The following is a 21,710-nucleotide window of genomic DNA, read 5'->3' on the forward strand; positions in this document are numbered from 1 at the left end:
AGGGACAATGCCAGATCCTTAACCCTCTGCACCACAAGGGAACTCCTTAAATTTCTTAAAATAAGCATGAAAAACTTCTATACTTAAATTCTTTTTTTTTCTTTTTTTGCTTTTTAGGGCCACACCCGAGGCATGTGGAGGTTCCCAGGCTAGGGGTCCAATTGGAGCTACAGCTGCTGGCCCACACCACAGCCACAGCAACGTCACATCCAAGCCACGTCTGCTCACAGCAATGCCTGATCCTTAACCCACTGAGCAAGGCCAGGGCTCGTACCTGTGTCCTCATGCTAGTCAGATTAGTTTCCACTGAGCCACAACGAGAACACCAGCCTGTAACAGCTTTGACCACTGTTTATGTCCCAGCGGGTTTAACAGTATCTGGATACAGTAAATGCTCGGTTATATAAGATGAGATACATAATGAAAGAATCACTGGTATATGTACCATTTCATGTGAGCTAAGATGGAGAACTTTTTATTTACCAGAATTGCACAGTATTTGGTGTGTGTAGGGGGGCTGCTGTTGAACTACTTGAAGTGAGGTGTTCCTGTTGTGGCACAGTGGAAACAAATCCAACTAGTATCCATGAGGATGTGGGTTTGATCCCTGGCTTTGCTCAGTTAAAAAGAAAAAAAAAATCTTCTTGGGGAAATAACAATTAAAAAAAAAGAAAAAAAATTTTTTTAATTCTTGGAGTTCCCCAGGGGCACAGCAGGTTAAGTATCAAGTGTTGTCACTGCAGTGGCTTGGGTTGCTGCTGTGGTGTGAGCTCAGTCCCTGGCTTGGGAACTTCCATATGCCACAGGTGTCGCCAAAAAAAAAATAATAATAATTAATAGTAAAAAATGAATTAAAAAAACTTCTTGAAAAAAATCAGACTATTTTTTGGTGGCATGCAGAATTTCCTGGGCCAGGGATCGAACCCATGCCACATCAGTGACCTGAGCCACAGCAGTGACAATTGCCATATCCTTAACTACTAGGCCACCAGGGAACACTGAAAAATGAGACTTTAAAGCCGTATCTGATCTATGAGTGGTTCTGGCAAGATTATTTTGCATGTGAAAAATGCAGAGAGAAATTGGAAAAGGATCGAGACAGAGGGGCACGGGGGGCGGGGGCGGGGGGAGGTGGTGAAGAGATTCTAAGAGTTGGGAATGTCTGGGAGTTCCTGTCGTGGCTCAGTGGTTAACGAATCCAACTAGGAACCATGAGCTTGTGGGTTCGATCCCTGCCCTTACTCAGTGGGTTAAGGATCCGACATTGCTGTGGTCTAATTTATAGACTCAACTTGGATCCCACGTTGCTGTGGCTCTGGTATAGACCGGTGGCTACAGCTCTGATTAGACCCCTAGCCTGGGAACCTCCATATGCCACGGGAGCAGCCCTAGAAAAGGCAAAAAGACAAAAAAGAAAAAGAAAAAAGGTGACAATGTCTTCCGGTGACCTGATCTCACATGTGAAAATCATTAAATGATTGCTGCAGGTGGATGTCGCAGGGCAAGCTGTGAAGGATTTTTAGAATCATTCATTTTGATGAGAATTGGATTGATACCGTTTGATTGATGAGAAGGATGATACCGTTGACATGAACGGGACTCAGGGGAAATGGTGAACAGGTTATTCCACCAGAATTCCTCCCAATGAGTGGCTCCCATAGGTAGCAGGGAGTCAGCGAATGTTCCTGAGCGTGGCATCACGGTGGTGACAGTGTTTGAGGCGGCGACTGAGTTTCTGCTGTCTTTCCAGGGACAGGGGTGCAGCGTGGACATCCCCCAGGCTTTCCCACCACCCCTCTCCCATGCTTAGGCACTTTACTCACCATGGGAGGCTGGAAAAGCCACCTCATCTTCAAGCTAAACCTCTACAGGCTTGGCAAAGAAATGAAGAAATAGGACACAGCCTAAGTGCTTACGTAATCTACGTAAACTGGGAATTTCTGAGATGAAGTGTTTGGCTCTGACCCTTCATGTGACATAGTTTAATTAATTTTCTATTCTCACTTCCCTCTTTCCTCCACCACCTTGGCCACTGGAAGGCTACCTATTCAGCTGGTATTGCTGCTAGAAGGGATGGGACAGATGCGTGAAGGCCAGTCATGTTTTCTGGATTTGGAATATAGCTGGATTCACATGTAAAGGATATAGCTTTTTTTTTTCTAGGGCCACACCTGTGGCATATGAAAGTTCTCAGGCTAGGGATCAAATCAGAGCTCCAGCTGCTGGCCTACACCATGGCCACAGCCACACAGGATCCGAGTTGCATCTGCGACCTACACCCCACAGCTCACAGCGACACCAGATCCTCAACCCACTGAATGAGGCCGGGGTTCAAACCCACATCCTCATGGATACTAGTCAGATTTGTCTCCACTGCACCACAACAGGAACTCCAAGAATATAGCTTCCTCTAGTGATACACTGTAGTGGAAAAGAATTGAAAAAAGAATATAGATATACACACATACACACACACATATGTGTGTGTAACCAAATCACTTTGCTGTACACCTGAAACTAACACAATACAGTAAATCAACTACATATCAATTAAAAAAAAAAAAGAAGACTATAGCTTTAGTGGTTAAGGAATGGAATGGGGGTTAGTGATCATTTCTGGGTTCCATCACAAAATCAGCCTGTGTTTCTTACTTCCCAGTGTGGGAGCTCTCTTGTGGCACAGCAGGTTAAGGATCCAGCATTGTCATTGCTATGGCTCTGGTCACTGCTGTGACACAGGTTTGATCCCTGGCTCAGGCCTGAGAACTTCCACATGCTGCAGGCATGGCAAAAACAAACAAACAAACCAAAAAAAACCCAAACCAAAACAAAACAAAAATGGAAAGAAAAAAACGATAAAACCCCACAAAACCCCTACTGTGCATGAGAATCACCTGAAGATCTTATTGAAATAAAGATTCTATTTAGTGGATCTGAGGTTCCGCCTTTCTAACAGGTTCCCAGGTGGTACGGATGCTGCTGATCCGAGCCCACATTTGCAAGGACACAGATTTCTGTAAAGAATGAAGGATTACTCTCTGTAAAATGTCTTCACATCTTTCTGGAAAGAAAATATGAGGAAATACATAAAAGGCATTTATATAAGTGAAAAAAATTGTGGGTATCTTTGGCCTTTCCAAGGCCATGGAGTTGAACATTTCAGATGCCAACGGTGCCCCAGCTGCTAGCTGGGTGACATTCATTTAAAAAAGTATTTAGCAAGAGTTCCCATGGTGGCACAGCAGAAATGAATCCAACTAGGAACCATGAGGTATGGGTTCGATCCCTGGCCTCGCTCAGTGGACTAAGGATCCGGTGTTGCCATGAGCTGTGGTGTAGGTCACAGATGAGGCACGGATCTGGTGTGGCTGTGGCTGTGATGTAGGCCGGCAGCTGTAACTCCGGTTAGACCCCTAGCCTGGGATCGTCCATGTGCCATAGGTGTGGCCCTAAAAAGACAAAAAAAAAGTATTTAGCATCCAGTGTATGCTGCTTTTCAAGGTGTATAGACGAGCCATGAAAAGGAACAAATTTCTCTGCCTTTATGTGTCTTACTTTGTATGTGTGTGTTTCAGATCGTGAAAAATGCTAGGATGGAAAAAATATGGGGTGGAGAATTGAGACAGACTGACAGAGGGCAAGTGAGTCTTAAAGAATGACACTGTTTCAACAGAGGATGGGAAGCCACCTGGGCAGGTCAACAGGAGTGGATTGGCCAGGTGGGGGTAGGTGTAGGGAGCTGCTGCATGATCCGATGGGTCTGGGGTGTAGAGGGACCATAGGAAGATAACAGGAGATGGAGTTCCCGTTGAGGCTCAGTGGAAACGAATCTGACTAGCATCCATGAGGACGCAGGTTCGATCCCTGGCCTCCCTCAGTGGGTTAAGGATCTGGCATTGCCATGAGCTGTGGTGTAGGTCACAGATGTGGCTTGGATCCCACGTTGCTGTGGCTGTGGTGTTGACCAGCAGCTACAGCTCTGATTTGATCCCTCCATATGTTACAGGTGGGTCCCTAAAAAGACATAAAAAAAAAAACAGGAAATGAAGCAGCCACTGTAACCAGGAGGCAGTTCAGACACCTTGCAGGCTTGGACTTTATCCCAAAGGCAATAGGGGTGAAGTGTCCTGGGGGTGGAGTGTTTATTTGTAAGTGAAGTAAAACACACCATCCATAAAATTCACCATTTTAACCATTGCAAAGTGTACAACGCAGGGACCTTAAATCTCTTGGCTATGTGTGCAGGTCTCCCCAGCGTTCATTTCTAGAACTTTCTCATCACCTCCAAAGGAAAGCCCATACCCATCAAGCAGTCACTTCCGATGTCCCAGTCCCCCAGCCCCTGGCAACCTCTCATCTATATTCTCTCCCTACAAGTTTTCTGCTTCTGGATATTTCACAGCAATGGAATCATACAGTAGGTGACCTTCGCTGTCTGGCTTTTTCACTTTGTATGGTGTTTTCAAGGTTTGTTTAGCTTTCAGCCCAGGTTAGTACTTCTCTTTTTTATGGCTGCGTAATAGTCCATTGTACGAAGGAATACCATTCCGTGGTATGGAAGATTTTGAGCAGGAGAGGGATGGAGTCGATTCTGCACTAAGATGCTTCAGAGCAATGGTGGCGGACCAGCCAAAGAGGAAGCCTGGAGCCCTGGTTCAGGGGCCTGAGCTGGGGCAGGGGATGTGTTCCAGGGCTGTAGGAGGAGCAGCAAAAGTTCTCAGGCCATGGGCGAGGAAGAAGCTACTGCTAACCTGGGTTCTCTAGGGGTGAGACCAGGACTTCCCCAAATGACTCACTCATTATCAGACCTCCTTCCCCGCCCCGGTCTCGGGATGGAAAAAACACTTTTCTAGGAATGCCGCAGGGAGGTGGAAGGAAGCTGCAATCAGTAGTAACTCTTTCCTAATCCTCTTTCAAGAAAGACCTTCTTTCTCATGGGAAGGAAGAGAAGGGGCATTTTCTGAGCCCTTCTGTGGCCCGGCACCGCGTCTGAAAATGCAGGAATGAATGCATCCTAGCCCTGGACTGGAAGGGCTTCAGAGCCTAAAGATAAAGAGGGAAAGTGGTTCAAGAGAGCCAATTCCGGAGACACGGAAAATGCTTCCTGAGACTTTTTTCCCCCTCACCAATAAAATGCGATTTCCAGTTTATAGACAATGCCTTATCTCTATCGTAAAACCTTCTCATGTGTTAATCAGTGCAAGGAGGTGAAGGAATGTTTATTATTGTCATGGAGGACTTGTATATCCAGGAAAAGAATCTTTTTTTTTTTCTTATAGTATTTTTCAAATTTTTAAAATTGAAGTATAGTTCATTTAAAATGTGTTAATTTCTGCTGTAAAGTGATTCAGTTATACATATATACACACACACATTATTTTCTAAGGTTTTAAATTTGTGTGTGTGTGTGTGTGTGTGTGTGTGCTTTTTAGGGCCACACTAATGGCATATGGAAGTCCCCAGCCTAGGGGTCAAATCGGAGTTGCAGCTGCTGGCCTACACCACAGCCACAGCCACACCAGATCTGAGCCACGTCTGGGACCTACACCACAGCTCACGGCAATACCGGATCCCCGACCCACTGAGTGAGGCCAGGAATCGAATCTGCATCCTCACGGATACTAGTCAAATTCATTTCTGCTGAGCCACAACGAGCCCTTCCAGTTGGTTGGTTGGTTTTGGCCAAGCGGGCAGCATTCCCAGGCCAGTGGTGGAACCTGTGCCACAGCAGTGACCCAAGCCACATTCGTGACCATCAGGATCCTTAACCCACTGAGCCACCAGGGACCTCTCACTTTTTTTCCCCATCAGGGTTTATCACAGGATGTGGAATATAGTTCCCTGCTCTATACAGTAGGACCTTGTTATTATCCATTCTGTATATAACAGTTTGCATCTGCTAACCCCAAACTCCCAGTCCATCCTTCCCCCCACCCCTTTGACCACCGAAAGTTCTGGAGAAGAATCTGGATCAACAGGTTGGAAGAGGAGGAAGGGTGTTAAGAGTTATTCTGAAGGAGAAAGCAGCTCTTTATGATATGGGTGAAAAATAATGATTTGCTCCTGCGAGGGACAGTGTATAAAATACCCAAAGCTCTTCCCTGTTGAAAGAAACATAAAATTCAGTTCAACCCAAAGGATCATCTGGGCAGTGGTACAGGAGGAGAGCAGGTAAGGGACCCGAGCACAGCACCAGCCAGCATCCCACCCTCCCCAACGCCACCCCCGCTGCCAGGATGGTCTCATTTCCCCACGCGCCTCACTGGCATCTGCAGGTTCAGCACCGAATCCGAAGCAGATGTGGACCTGGAACCCAAGGTATGCCCCCACCCCCACACTCCCCTGGATTAGGACTCCCCAGTTTGCGGTGGCAGAGGAGGCGGAGCTGTTCAGGAGGAGGAGGAGGGAAGGGGGCTAGGGCACGGGGGGGGGGGGGGGGGGTGCTCGTTCTGGGTCTGAGCGCCTACCGCCCTGTGCCCTGGGCTTAGGCTGTGAGTGCGCAGGAACGTGCCCCAGAGGTGGGAGGTAAAGCTGGCTGGGGTTTGACTGGCTTGGGGAGAATTAAGAAAGCCCCAAATGAGAGTTCCCGTCGTGGGAACCATGAGGATGTGGGTTCAATCCCTGGCCTTGCTCAGTGGGTTAAGGATCTGGTTTTGCCATGAGCTGTGGTGTGGGTGGCAGACTCGGCTTGGATCCCGAGTTGCTGTGGCTGTGGCTGTGGTGTAGGCCGGTGGCTACAGCTCCGATTCGGCCCCTAGCCTGGGAACCTCTATATGCCATGGGAGTGGCTCAAGAGAAGGCAAAAAGACAAAAAAAAAAAAGCCCCAAATGAAGGGATTTACTCCTGGGTCTTAGGGCATCAGTGGCCTGGACAACAGACCTGGGCCAACAGTGGCCTCATCAGTTTTGATTGTTGACAGGTTAACATGCTGTCGGTTCCAAGAATGCTGATTAGTGCTTTTGTTTTCCCTCAGCTGCCTCCAAAACCCTTGAATATATTTGTTGCCCAACTTGGGTCCACTTGAGGGCATGAAGTAAAGCCAATCTACTGGCAGCAGGTCGTGGTAGAGGAAAGTTCAGCGTTCCTGGAGCCCCCAACCCAGGGATTCTGGCTGCTCATTTCAAGGAAGGGTTTTTTGGTTTGAGGGTCCCCCTCCCCACCCGTGGCATGCAGAAGTTCCAGGGCCACCTGTCCACCCAGAACCCACACCCTCCTAATCGAATCTGAGCCACAGCAGTGGGACCTGAGCCACAGCAGTGACACCACCAGATCCTTAACCCACTGGGCCACCAGGGAGCTCCGGGAAGAGTTTTGTTTTGTTTTGTGTTTTAGGGCGGCATGTGCAGCATTTGGAATTTCCCAGGCTAGGGATCAAATCGGAGCTACAGCTGCAGGCCTACACCGCAGCCACAGCCACGCAGGATCCAAGCTGCATCTGCGACCTACACCACAGCTCACAGCAACGCCAGATCCTTAACACACTGAGCGAGGCCAGGGATGGAATCTACATCCTCATGGATACTAGTCAGGTTCTTTACCCCTGAGCCACAATGGGAACTCCCAGGAAGGGTTTTTAAAGGCAAGGTGAGGGAGAGAAGTTCCAGGGTGCCCAGGATCAGTTCCTGCACAATTCTCTGATGCGCAGATGGTGAGGTAATAAAATGGTGTCACAGAGGTTAACATCCTTAATGCGCAGGCTCCAGCCAGTCTGGAGGCAGTGGGGCTGGTGGTCAGGTCACCATGCACTTAGTTAACTGCATCCATCGGAGAAACAACGAGGGAGATGGGCCTCAGACACTATTATCTGTATCCTTTGGGAGAGGAAGTCAAGATTCTGTGTGGATGGAAGGCTGATGTATCATTTACATAGTTACCAGTTCTCCCACCCTGCTGCTACTTCTTGTTAACTACATGTTCGCATCCTTTCATCATTAATTCTTGAGCCAGGCTTTTATGAGTCAGGGGAGGCTTGGAAGATTGAAGTTTTCTACAAACAAGAGTCAGGCAGAGGGCATGGGGGGGAGGGGACCCACCCCTGCAAGGCCCCATAGGGTCTTGGGTACAGGTTTTTTGCTGTCTGCATCTCTCTCTCTTTTTTTTTTTTAATTTTTTTTGGCCATGCCTGTGGCGTGTGCAAGTTCCCCAGCCAGGGATCGAATGAGGGTCACAGCAGTGACCTGAGCCACAGCAATGACAATGCCAGATCCCTAACCATTAGGCCACCAGGGAACTCCCCAAAGGGAATTTTAGAAGCAGCCCGGTTGGGCAATTCAGAGGGAAAAGGAATAGGAGGTGTCAAGCCTAGAACATCTTAGTGGGGTTGAGGTGACAACGGGGATTTTCAGTATTTTACGCTACACCTTAGGAGGGACACTCTCTCTGCCCCCACTCACCCCTCCAGCATGGGTGTAATCTGTGTTACTCACTTCCACATCGTGAGCTTGGCTGGCTTTTACAGGAGATGTGGCAGAAGGACGCTGAGTCCTCAGCTGGCACTGGGTGAAACCACAGGCTGCCCCATGGGACATCATAGTTGTAGCGGACACACATCCTCAAAACACAGAACACAATCCATCAAAGACGCTCAGCACCACCATCAGCACCACCAGCATCACCAGTTTATGGCCCACTGGCCCCAAATGGAAAGCATCCTTCTCAACTTGCAAACGGGGAAATAGCGCTAGCAAATAGATGACTTTGTATGTATGTATTTATTTATTTTGCTTTTTTAGGACATATGGAAGTCCCCAGGCTAGGGGTCAAATCAGAGCTACAGCTGCCAGTCTATGACAGAGCCACAGCAATGCCAGATCTGAGCCTCATCTGCGACCCACACTGTGGCTCATGGCAATGCCAGATCCTTAATCCACTGATCAAGGCAGGGATCGAACCCATATCCTCATGGATCCTCGTCGGGTTCGTTAACCACAAAGGGAACTCCGGAAAATAGATGACTTTCAAACTCAAGTCTGTCTGGCTCCAGGGGTCAAGCTTTTCTTTTTTTTTTTTTTTTTTGTCTTTTCTAGAGCTGCACCTGTGGCATACGGAGGTTCCCAGGCTAGGGGTCTAATTGCAGCTGTAACTGCCAGCCTACACCACAGCGACAGCAACTCGGGATCCGAGCCGCGTCTTCAACCTACACCACAGCTCAAGGAAACACCAGATCCTTAACCCACTGAGCGAGGCCAGGGATCGAACCTGCAACCTCATGGTTCCTAGTCAGATTCGTTAACACTGAGCCACAAGGGGAACTCCCAGGGGTCAAGCTTTTAAACCCTGATCGGCGAAAAGGGCATTTTCACACCCAAAGCAGGGAAGTCACCTGCAGACCACCACATAACACCCCCAAGCTGTTACCAATGCCCATACTCCCAATGCCCAGGGCCCTGACTGCCCCCTGGTTCACAGTCATGTCTCCACGGGGGCCTGCACACCAGGGTTGTGTAACTTCCTCCACAGCTGTGTCCTCACTCTCTCCTCTGACCACAGACCCTGGCAGGAAGCTCCCAGCCTGGCTGGCCCCTCCGGTGTGGGTTTTGGGAAGAGTCAGATGGATCCCAGCTCTGACCAACCAGGGAGAATCCACTCCTGGCTGCTCATATTAATTTTTTATTTATTTTATTTATTTTATTTTTATTTTTTTTGCTTTTCAGGGCCACACCTGTGACATAGGAAAGTTCCCAGGCTAGGGGTCAAATCAGAGCAGCAACTGCCAGCCTCCACCACAGCCACAGCAACATGGGATCCTTAACCTACTGAGCCAGGCCAGGGATTGAACCCGCATCGTCATGGATATGAGTCAGGGTTCGTAACCCATCGAGCCACAATGGGAACTCCCTGATATTAAAACGTAACATCAAGGAGAAGTGGGTGACACTTAAAGGAAATGTGTTATGGCCCTAACACCTCGGACTAGGTCAGGTCTCCCTGTTAAAAGCTCTCCCAGAACCTGGATGTTTCCATCACAGAACACAGCACAATTGAACAATTATATATACTGTCCTGGCCATATATATGGATATATATCGATGCTCCAGTGACCACCAGGAGCAAACCTGTAGGCTGAGCAAATTGGGTTTATTCCAGGAGAAGCAGGATGAGGCCCAAGTATGGACAGAGGTTCTGGGACGGAGAGGATGGAGAGGAGATTACCCAACTCCCCTCAGGTTTCAGGATCCCACCCCCCCAAAACTGCCGGCTCTGAAGCCCAGCACATTTTGAACTCCAACAAAATATGGGGTGCTCCACAAGTTTGCATGTCATTCTTGTGCAAGGACCACGGTAATCTTTGTATTCTTCCAATTTTAGTATATGAACTGCTGAAACTGACACACATACATTTTTACCTTCCTTTGTTTTTTTTTTTTAAGCCATTTCTTGGGACACTCCCATGGCATATGGAGGTTCCCAGGCGAGGGGTCTAATCAGAGCTGAAGCCACTGACCTACACCACAACCACAGCCACGCCTGATCCTTGACCCACTGAGCAAGGCCAGGGATCAAACTGGCAACCTCATGGTTCCTAGTCGGATTCATTAACCACTGAGCCATGACGGGAACTACCTTACCTTCCTTTCCACAGCAGTTTTCTGTGCTTTTAGCTTCGCGTCAACATGCCAGGCTATGCTCTGAGGATTTTCCTGGATATCTGCATCAGCGGGGAAATCGATGCTAAGCGGATGTAACAAAGAATCCCCACGTCCCAGGGGCCGGATAAGATAGACCTTTCTTTCTGGGCTTGCAGGGCAAGTGTGTGGTTGATGCCCGGCCATGCAGGGGGCTCTGTTCCGCAAGCACTCCAGGGACGCAGGCTGGTGGGGTGTCTGCTCTCCACAACCGCTAACACCCCTTGTCCCAAGGTGGCCACGACCGTTGTCAGGCACCCCAGGCAGCAAGAAGATGGAAGGAAAAACATGGAGAGGATGCAGTTTTCCTAGGAGATCACAACCCATAAATCACAGCGATCATTCCACTGACACCCCATCCTCTAAACGTGGTCATGTGCCCACAGCAGCTGCAAGGGAGGGTGATGGAAATTGTCCCTCCGTGGCCCCCACGTGCCCAGGGAAAATTCAGAGTGTGCTGCCACTCACCTAGAGACCGGAGGAGAGTGGCTGGCAGTCTCCATGGTTACTGCCAAAAGGCGGTGTTTTCCTGAGCAAAAGAGCTGTTGAGGCCACGGTTTGTGGGCCTAGAAGGCAGAACTAACCCCAATCAGCTTTCAAACTAGCAAACGTGTTCTCCCTGCTCAAGGAGGGAAAAAAAGGCCTTCCCTGGGGGCAACATGGATGAAATAACAGGCAGCCCTCCTGGAAGGCTCCTGCCTGGAGCTTCTTGGCAAGAAACCTTCCCGCCTTGATCAGCAGGTCCCTGCTCGCTTTGTGGACCAGCTCACTCCTCAGGCAGGAGATGAAGGGGTTCAGCGGGGCCCACACGATGGTGCTGAAGAAAGCAAGCCCCTTGGTGAGCTTCCACCGCCCTGCCTGGGCGGGGCTCAGGACCAGGAGGAGGCAGCTCCCCGAGGCTGAGGGAGGCCCGAGGCTGTGGGAGGAGCAGGTGGAGGAGGCCTTGGGGCGGCCCCCTGGCGGAGGCGGGCGGCCGATGGTGCAGCTGCTGATGCGGCCTTGGGACAGGCGGGTGACCGCCAGGGCGCCGGCCAGGGGGCGCACGGCCGCCAGGAAGGACCGGAGCTGCAGGGGCCTGGTGTCTGCACACACCAGCTGCAGCAAGGGCGTGCTGTCACAGAAGACGTGTCACAGGAGCAGCTGGGGCCCCAGAAGGGCAGGGAGAACAGCCAGGCGCTGGGCTCGCGAGGACGCGGAGGCGGCCGACCCAGCAGCGCATCCGAGGCCGGGGCAGAGCCGGGGGCTCAGGAGGGCCGGGGACCGCAGGGGCCGGCGGCTGGCCAGGTGGTGGTCCGCGGACATGACCGCCCGCAGCAGGGACTCGGCGGTGCCCAGGACGAAGGAGAGCTCCGTCTGGGCGAAGCATCTGGCTCTGGAGATGGTCCCTTGTCCGGTGACCAGGGGGACGCGCACCTGCGGGGCGATGGCGGAGGTGAAGCCCACCTCCAGCCGCCAGAAGTGGGGAGGAAGGAATCCATCGGGGAGGCGAGGCGGCGGTCAGCCAGGGTCAAGGTGACCACGAGCAGGTTGCCCAGGAGAGTCAGCAGGTAAGTGACCCGAGCTCAGCGCAGAGCAGGAGCTGGGGTGCCCGCACGTGGGTGACCCCCAAGAGCACAAACGCCAGCAGTGCGGTGCGGTTGGCGGCGCGGCCTGGCCCGGGGGTCCCGTCTGGGAAGGCAGCCGAGCGTGGGGGTTCGGTGTGCCCACTCGGGAGTCAGGGCAACCTGCTTTGGCCCTGGCTCTGCGGCTTGGCCTGGCTGGGGCTCAGCACTTCATCAGGAAGGCAGGGATGCTAAGAGGACCCATCCCTTGGGGTGGTGGTGAAGAAGAAATGAATGACAACCTGGAACAGGGCCTGGCGGATGATAACACCCTCCCGGATGCTGGCTATTATCTGTATATAATGGACAAAGCATCGTTTCCTTGCATCAGAAAAATTTTCCTCTTGCCCCTACCCAGTTTGCCGGGTAAATTCTTTGATAATCCGCTGAGGGGTGAGTCCTGTTCTTTGGTGGGCTGTTATTTTGGATTGAACGAGTTACTACAGGTGGGAACCAGGAACGAGTAATAGAGAGAATTGGGGGTTTGCTTGTCACAGCTATTTATCTATCTGTTTGCTTGTATTTATGAATTGTAAGATAACATCCATTTCCAGACGTGCATATGTCATCCCTGAACATTCAGTGCCTTTTCTCAAATGGAACAGACAATTGCCACCAGCACCCGGATCGAGACACAGAATAGGACCTCATGCCCCTTCTTGGCAGAATGCCCTCTCCCAAAGGTGTGCACAGGGAAGGGATAGGGGAGGGGAGAGACGAGGGGGTGTTGGGCAGCTGGAAGAGTCTTGACAGTTCTGAGCTCCCAGGAACTACTGTATCACATCGATACTCTCAGCCTCCCATGGCTGCTCGATGCCTCCTCTGTCCTCACCTGAAACACACTCACGCCTAGACCAGCTCTGGCCCAGGAGCGAGATAACCTGCATCACAAACCCAAGCCCCAGGTGTCCTTTCAGATTTTCTAGGAGTCACATGAATAGACTGAAGAAACAGAAACAGGTGCAGGGGATGTGAGGAACAGGTTTTATCTGACCCCGTGGGTATAAGCGTTATCATTTCCACCTGCCATCACTGTGAAAAGGCCGTAGGTGAACTGTGTTACATTCCTGTTTATTTGTTTGCTTATGTGTTTGTGGTCTCTGTGTTCAGACTCTGGTGTGAGTTCACACTCACAGCCCAGACCCTTGCAGAGCAGGCACGGTTCGAGGGCCCAGTGTCGGCAGGCGGCTCAGGGCTCCCGCATGGGGACCGCTGTGGCTTCGATCCCCCCACCACCTCCTTCAGGCTGCAGTCAAACTCTATTTCTCTTAGAACCAGGAAGCGCTCCCCTGACCTCAGTTCCTTCTCCAAAGCCTCTTCAGCATCCCCTCCTGCTCTGTCCCCAATTTCCCAGAAGATGGTGGGACTGGCATCCAGACAACAGGCAGTGACGTTTTTACCTGGTATTTATAGTCGTCTTTGTCACAAAGGGTCCAAGACTGGATCTAGAATTTTCTTGGAGAGGCATATGGCATGAAGCAGAGATAAAGGAGAAGGTGACCCACACAATGAGCCAAAGCGACAGAGACAAGGACAGGCCCTGGAGAGGAAAAGAGAGAAACACAGTCAATGCAGACAGATGCTGAAGGAAGGAGAAAGGCAGGGAGGGTCCAGGTTGGGGCAGAGAAGCCGATGAAGACCAGGAAAGACAGAGAACTGGAGACGAAGGAAAGAAAGAGCTAGGAGCTGACAGATAGAGCAAGAAAAAGAAGGTGCAGAGAGAGAACGGAAAAGAAAAAACACGTAGAATGAGTCAGGGATCAGAGAGAGCCCATGAGCAAAAAAGATTTTGAAAACCTAAGGGGTTCTTGGATGGCGCTGGTAAGAACGGGGCTCCCCTGATCCCCTCGGGTCACTGTTATTTCAGATTCGGGGTCACAGCTCAGATGGGACATGTGAGGAAGGCTTTGTCCTTCCCAGTTCTTACCCGGGGAGTTCCCAAGAGGTAGGTGGGTCAGGCCTCTGGGACCCAGGAAACTCTGCAAACTTCGAATCATTCTTTTTTTTTTTTTTTTTTTTTTGCCATTTCTAGGGTCGCTCCTGGGGGGGAGGTTCCCAGGCTAGGTGTCTAATCGGAGCTGTAGCCATCAGCCTACACCAGAGCCACAGCAACCCGTGACCCAAGCCGCATCTGCAACCTACACCACAGCTCATGGCAACGCCGGATCCTTAACCCACTGAGCAAGGCCGGGGATCGAAGCAGAAACCTCATGGTTCCTAGTTGGACTTGTTTCCGCTGAGCCACGGCGGGGACTCCTCCACCAGTTCATTTTCTGTCCTTCCTCTCCTCTTGAGCAGCGAAGCAAGAATCAGCCCCACTGGACTCACGCAGTTGATGACTGTTCATTCCTGGTGTCCCCAGGTTTAGCCCTGTCATAGTCACCGTCATGCTGACATTTGTGAAGTATCTGCTCTAGTGGGTCTCGGTGATTTTGTTTCCTGCCGGGATCCCCCTTCTTTTGCTGAGAAGATCTCAGCCATCTCTTTGTGAAGTTTCTCTGGCTAGTGTGTGAGAAACCCCTGGCCGTCTCGGTCATTCCCTCCTTTCTCCAGGATGCTCCATTTTAGCTGCTAAAGGATGCTAAGGTCTGATGTTTGTGTTTGGGAAACAGAGATGGAAAAGCCAGAGGTGTTCCAGACAAAAAGTCACACAAGGTGTAAATTGTATGGACGCGTTCATCCAGTCCTGGTGTTGAATTCTCGTTGGTCTTTGGTCAGCAGGGACACAAAGCGACCAGGTTTTCCGTGAGAGTCCTAGAATTTCTTACCCAGCCCGCTGGTATGGTCCAAAAGGTAGTCAGAAACCTCTCAGTCCAGAACGTCAAGTCCTTTCTATGAATCTTCTTGAAGATAAAGCTTTTTTTTGGGGGGGGGGGGTGGCCACGTTTGTGGCACATGTGGGACTTCCCAGGCCAGGGATGGAACCTGTGCCACAGCGGTGACCTGAGTCATAGCATTGACAATGCCAGATCCTTAACCCCCTAGACCATGTGGAAACTCCAAAGATGAAGCATGTTTGCAAAAGCACAAATGACAGAAGACTTCAAGTGCCATGATTAAATATCTGATTGCAGGAGTTCCCGTCATGCTGCAGCAGAAATGAATCCGTCTAGGAACCATGAGGTTGCAGGTTTGATCCCTGGCCTCGCTCAGTGAGCTGTGGTGTGAGCTGTGGTGTAGTTTACCGATGTGGCTCAGATCTGGCCTTGCTGGGTCTGTGGTGTAGGCCCACAGCTACAGCTCTGATTGGATCCCTAGCCTGGAACTTCCATATGGCACAGGTGCGGCCCTAAAAAGCAAAAAAAAAAGAAAAAAGAAAAAAGAAAAATGTTCATGTAAGAGTCAGCAACTACATGTAAGTCCCTTTTGATAGTTTGTGCTCAGTGTCACTTGATGCGTGTCATGGTCTTGTCACCCCTTCACCACCACCTGCCATTCCCCTGCCGCCACCACCACCCTGCCCCTCTCCCCTTCCTGCTCCTGGGCTTCCTTCCCTGAGGAGCGGGGCTCCTCTGCTCTGACATCCAGGTCCCCTGCTCTGCCTGTGTGCTCAGCTCTCCAGCAAACAGAGCTGCTTGGAGAAGGGGCCCAGGTCACCCTCCCCTTTGTCTCCTCCCTCCCTTCCTGCAAGGCTGGGTGCAGGCAGGATGCTTGTTGAATGCTTTTGTTGCCTGACTTCACAGCAGAGGTTTTAAGCTCCCCTTCTCCTGGGTGGGGTGCAGCTAGGGCTTGGGGGTTGCCCACCCTGGAGCGTCTCAGGCCACGTGCAGACTGTGGAGAGTTGAGTAGAGTAAGAAGACTGGGAGGGAGCCGGGTTGTGAGCTGGGTCCCCGGTCTTGCAGCCCCCACTTCTCAGGGTCCTTGCTGATCAAAGGAACTCAAGTGTCCACAGAAATAATCGATAAACAATCTGTCATAAGAATAGGAAAGAGGGAGCTCCTGGTGTGGTGCAGCAGAAGTGAATCTGACTAGTATCCATGAGGATGCAGGTTCGATCCCTGGCCTCTCTCAAAGGGTTAAGGATCTGGCATGGCTGTCGGCCGGCCGTGGGGTAAGTCGCAGAGACAGCTCAAGTCCTGTGTTGGCTGTGGCTGTGGTGTAGGCTGGCAGCTGTAGCTCTGATTGGACCCCTAGCCTGGGAACCTCCATGTGCCGCGGGTGCGTCCCTAAAAAAAAAAAGAAAAAGAAAAAAGAACAGGAAAGCGTTGGAGTTCTCTTGTGACCAAGTGGGCTAAGGATCTGGCATTTTCACCACTGTGTCATGGTGTTGGATCCTGGCCTGGGAACTTCCACATGCCAGGAGTGCAGCCAAACAAACAAACATAGGAAAGAGTTTCCTTTGAGCCAAACTGAGGACCATAGCAGGGGAGACAGCCTTCCAGTAGCTCTGAGGGCCTGCTCCATGGAAGCATCGTTTTCAGCATAATCTTCTACCTTATTAAAATATAGGTCATACATAAACCATGACCAGGTAGTTTCCTTCAGGATTTCAAAAAAGACAGACTTAGTCCTCAGACAGCGAGACAGCGGGACCCTCGGGTCCGGGTGGGAAGGAAACCTTATCTCCGAGTGAGTGTTGCCATGGAGCCCATAAGCCGGGAGTTGTTCATCCTCATCCTCCAAACAGACCTCCTTGACCTCAGTGGTGAGAGCAGATGTGCCGTGAGGGTCTGACCGGCTGTCGTAGCTGCACACAACGTTCAGGCTGAAGCCTGTACCAGCCACCCTGACGTCCCCACACCTCAGTATGTGAACACCTTCTCCATCACGAGCACTGGCAAGTCTTAGAGCCATGTGACCCAGCAATTCCTCTGCTGAGGATCTTCCTGAAAGCCCTGAAAGCACACCCTGGAAGAGACACTTGTCTCTTCACGTTTAGAGTAGTGTAAGTCACGTGAGCTAAATCGTGGAGCAGCCCACGTGCCCACTGACCAAAGAATGGATAAGCCAAACATCATATGTGCAAACGACAGAGCATCATTCAGCATCAACAAGGCAGGGAATCTCACACACGCTACAACGTGGAGAAACCCAGTGGACAGTTTACTAACTGAAACAGCCCTGACGGGAAAGGACGAATATTGAAGGATTCCCTTCAGTGCAGCACCGGGAGGGGTCAGATTCATGGAGACAGAGTGTAGGGTGGAATTGCCAGAAACAGGGAAAGGAGAAGGGGCATTGTGGGCAAGTGGGTACAGAGGTTCTGTTTTGCAAGATGCAGAAAGTCCTGGAGTTTGGTGGCACAAAAGGTGAGCATACTTAACAGGACTGAACTGCCTACTTGAAGATGATGAAAATGGCCACATTTGAGTCCCTGTCGTGGCCCAGTGGTTAACAAATCTGACTAGGGACCATGAGGTTGGAGGTTCCATCCCTGGCCTTGCTCAGTGAGTCGAGATCCAGCGTTGCTGTGAGCTGTGGTGTAGGTCGCAGACGTGGCTCGGATCCCGAGTTGCTGTGGCTGTGGTGTAGACCGGCAGCTACAGCTCGGATTTGACCCCTAGCCTGGGAACCTCCTTATGCCCCAGGAGCAGCCCTAGAAAAGGCAAAAAGCCACAAATAAATAAATAAATAAATAAATAATAAAATGGCCACTTTTATGTACTGTGTATTTTAGCCCAGGTACAAAGAAATCTCAGAACCCATCCTCTGAGAGTAACTACAGACGTGTCAAGGGCTGATAGCAACACTCCAGATGCTCCCACCCACTCAGCCCCAGCCCCACCCCAGCCCCACCCCACCAAGGGTTTATGCCTAGTCCTTGGTGCTCAGGGACTCCCTCCTTCCCTCTTTGGAGATGTGGCAGCTCCAGCCCCACACAGGTTAACCTCAGCTTCCCTGAGAGATCCCTGCTCCAGGCTCTGCTCCAAGGATCCAGTAAGTCTTGGGTATGCCCGCTCTTGGAGGAGACTGAGCACGGGGTTCAGTGGCTCCTAAAGAGACTCTGCCATGGCAGGGTGCAGCTGGGTCAGTCTGGCTCAGCCTGAGGGTGGGAAGACCCATTGTGCACATGAAAGCAGAAGAGCTGGGAGCTGTTGTGTTTGTGTGAGAAGTTGAGGAAGTTGGCTCAGTGTCTGGATTCTAAGAGTCATTTTATTTGACCTGTGCTCAAACAGCGGTAAAAATGACCCTTATATAGGGTTTATGACATGAGAACCACTGACTTCAGTTTCCTGTGTACAGTTGGAGGTCTGGGTTTCCACCTCAGCGGATTCCCGGAACACTGTAACTGAGGGAACTGACTTGAGCATCTGTAGCTTTTAGTATCTGTGGAGGGGGGCTGATGGTGATGCATACGAAATCAACACTGGGCTTGCTCACACCATGATGCTGGCTCAGAGAACACATTACTGGTATTAATTGAACATATGGTGGTAGGAGTTGCTATTGTGGCTCAGCAGAAAGGAATCTTACTAGCATCCATGAGGTTCCAGGTTCGCTCCCTGGCCTCACTCAGTGGGGTAAGGATCCGGTGTTGCCATGAGCTATGGTGTAGGTAGCAGACGTGGCTTGGATCCCTGGTTGCTCTGGTTGCATAAAATTAACCGTCTCCACCATTGTACATGTACAGTTCTGTACCATTAAGTACATTTCCATTGTCCTGCGACCAGTCTCAGAACCCTTCTCTTCTTGTGCCCATTTAACAATAACTCCCCATTGCCCCCTCACCTCAGCTCCTGGCAAACCAGCGATTGACTTTTCTGTCTATGAATTTGATTCTCTGGGTATCTCATAGAAGTGGAATCATACACTGTCTGTCTTTGTGTGACTGGCTCATGTCACTTAGCACAGTGTCCTCAAGGGTCCTCCATGTTGTAGCAGGGGTCAGCCATTGCTGTTTTCTCAGGCTGAATCATATTCCACTGTCTGTATGGAGCACATTGTGTCTGTCCATTCCTTCGGGGATGGACATAGGAGAAGCTTCCATGTCTGAGCTACTGTGAATAGTATTGGTATAACCATGGATGTACGGTTATCACTTTGAGACGCTGTTTTCTGTTCCTTTGGGTCTATACCCAGAAGCTGAATTGCTGGATCATAGAGTAAATCCATTTTCAATTTTTGAGGAATGACCATATTTTATGCGTAGTATCTCCTCCCTTCTCCATTTTACTTTCCTACTCACAGTGCCCAAGGGCTCGTCCGTAGCTATCTGAACCAGAAGAACACAGACTCCCAGAGAATGAAATGACTTCTCCAAGGGCACAGAGGTGTTGGTGGAGCCAAGATTCTTTTTTAAAACTCTTTAATTTTTAAATTTTTTTAAATCTTTTTAGGGCTGCATCCGTGGCATGTGGAGGATCCCAGGCTAGGGGTCGAATCAGAGCTGTGGATGCCAGCCTACACCACAGCCACATCAAAGCAGGATCCAAGCCACATCTGCAACCGTATACCAGAACTCAGGGCCATGCCAGATCCTTAACCCACCAAGTGATTCTGAAGATTGAAGCTGCGTCCTCACGGTTGCTCTTCAGATTTCTTTCCAGTGAGCACGGAAGCACTGGCCAAGATTTTTTTTTTGTCTTTTTGCCATTTCTTGGGCTGCTCCAGTGGCATATGGAGGTACCCAGGCTAGGGGTCCAATCGGACCTGTAGCCGCCGGCCTACACCAGAGCCACAGCAACGCAGGATCCGAGCTGCGTCTGCAACCTACATCACAGCTCACGGCAACGCCGGATCTTTTAACCCACTGAGCAAGGCCAGGGATCGAACCTGCAACCTCATGGTTCCTAGTCAGATTCGTTAACCACTGAGGCACGACAGGAACTCCTGAACCAAGATTTTAACCAGAGTCCCCTGGCTCCTTGAATGTTTGCTCTTATCCAAGGTGCTAATCATGGACTTTGGAGTGTCATGGGCAGAGGCTTCCTGAAGATGAAGAATGAAGGGTTGGTCCCTTTCCTGCAGGCAGTTGGGAGACAGACCAGCGTGATTTGATGCCTTGACTGAGCTGGGCTGGAGTCTGTCCCATGTCATTCTGCCTGAACTCTCAGTTCCAACTCCATGTCACTCTGCAAGCAGTGACTCAGAAAGCGGTCCGTTTTCAGGATCCTTGGTGTAGAAAGATGTGGAGTCTTAAGTTCTCTGATCACCCAGCCCCTTAAACGTCACTTCACAGATAACATGGAGGGGATGGAATAATGATGAAGATTTCCCCTGTTTTAAAACTAGAAAATAGAAGGACAAAGATGGTACATAGTTTGTACGAAGCCAGACAAGCTAATGCATAGCAGAGGTAGATTTGAACTCGCAGATCTGGTTGATTTCAATTCTAGAATTATCAATTCTAGGGGAGTTCCTCTTGTGGCTCAGAGGAAATGAACCTAACTAGCATCCATGAGGACGCAGGTTCGATCCCTTGCCTCACTTGGTGGATTAAGGGTCTGGCTTTGCTGTGGCTGTGGTGTAGGCGGGCAGCGGTAGCTCAGATTCTACCCCTAGCCTGGGACCCTCCATATGCCGTGGGTGTGGCCCTAAAAAGACAACGGAGAAAAAAAAATAAAAATAATAGAATCTTCGATTCTAAAATCAGCACCTTATACCAATTAAGCAGCTGCTGTGTGTGCCAGGCACTGTATCAGAAGCTTTTACAGAGTTCCCACTGTGCCTCATCAGGTTAAGATCCCAGCCAGTGTCTGTGAGGATGTGGGTTGGATCCCTGGCCTTGAGATGAGGGTTAAAAATCTGGCATTGCCATGAGCTGTGGTGTAGGCTGCAGTATCAGCTCGGATCTGCTGTTGCTGTGGCTGTGGTGTAGGCCAGCAGCCACAGCCCCGCTTGGAACCCTAGCCTGGGAACTTCCATATGCCCTGGGTACAGCCCTAAAGAACACACAAAAAAGAAGCAGCTTTTGATTCTGAAGGGACAGAAAACTTTTTTCTCTTTTGCTTCTGAAGCTTTTGCTCTCGCTTTTTTTCTTTCTTTCTTTTTTTCTTTTTTTGCCTTTTGACGTTTTAGGGCTGAACCTGCGGCCTATGGAGGTTTCCAGGCTAGGGGTCTAATCAGAGCTGTAGCTTCCAGCCTATGCCAGAGCCACAGCAAAGCCAGATCCGAGCCGTGTCCATGGCCTACACCACAGCTCATGGCAATGCCAGATCCTGAGTCCACTGAGTGAGGCCAGGGATGGAACCCACAACCTCATGGTTCCCAGTCGGATTCCTTTCGATTGTACCACAACTAGGAACTCCTGCTTTTGCTTCTGAAGGGACAGAAAACTTTTCTTTGCCTGGTCTAATAATTACATTTCCCTAAGAGATGGGCGAATGTAGTCTGGTATCTAGAGGAGGCCCATAAAAACTCTGAGGCTCAAAGGCAGTCGGGCACCTGGGGTTTATATGCTACCCAGAGCTAAGGAGAAGGGGTGGGGTTCTGGGGGTTCAAAGGGGAGGGAGACAGCACCCAGGAGGATGGGAGGAGCAAAGCTTTGCCACTCCGTGAAGTCTTTCCAAGATAACAAGTGACCTGTGACAATAGCTCTCTTCT

The 21,710-nt window shown here is 50.4% G+C and overlaps 1 non-coding gene across 1 annotated transcript; it reads right to left on the reverse strand.

Annotated features, from left to right (window-relative positions):
- Nucleotides 1-10,229: 10,229 nt before the first annotated feature.
- Nucleotides 10,230-10,331, reverse strand: LOC125134762 (U6 spliceosomal RNA). The gene has a single exon (XR_007136766.1). It is a non-coding gene; the product is annotated as a U6 spliceosomal RNA (small nuclear RNA).
- Between the last annotated feature and the right edge of the window lie 11,379 nt (nucleotides 10,332-21,710).

The sequence above is a fragment of the Phacochoerus africanus genome, chromosome 8 (assembly GCF_016906955.1).
Source record: "Phacochoerus africanus isolate WHEZ1 chromosome 8, ROS_Pafr_v1, whole genome shotgun sequence".
Taxonomy (NCBI): domain Eukaryota; kingdom Metazoa; phylum Chordata; class Mammalia; order Artiodactyla; family Suidae; genus Phacochoerus; species Phacochoerus africanus.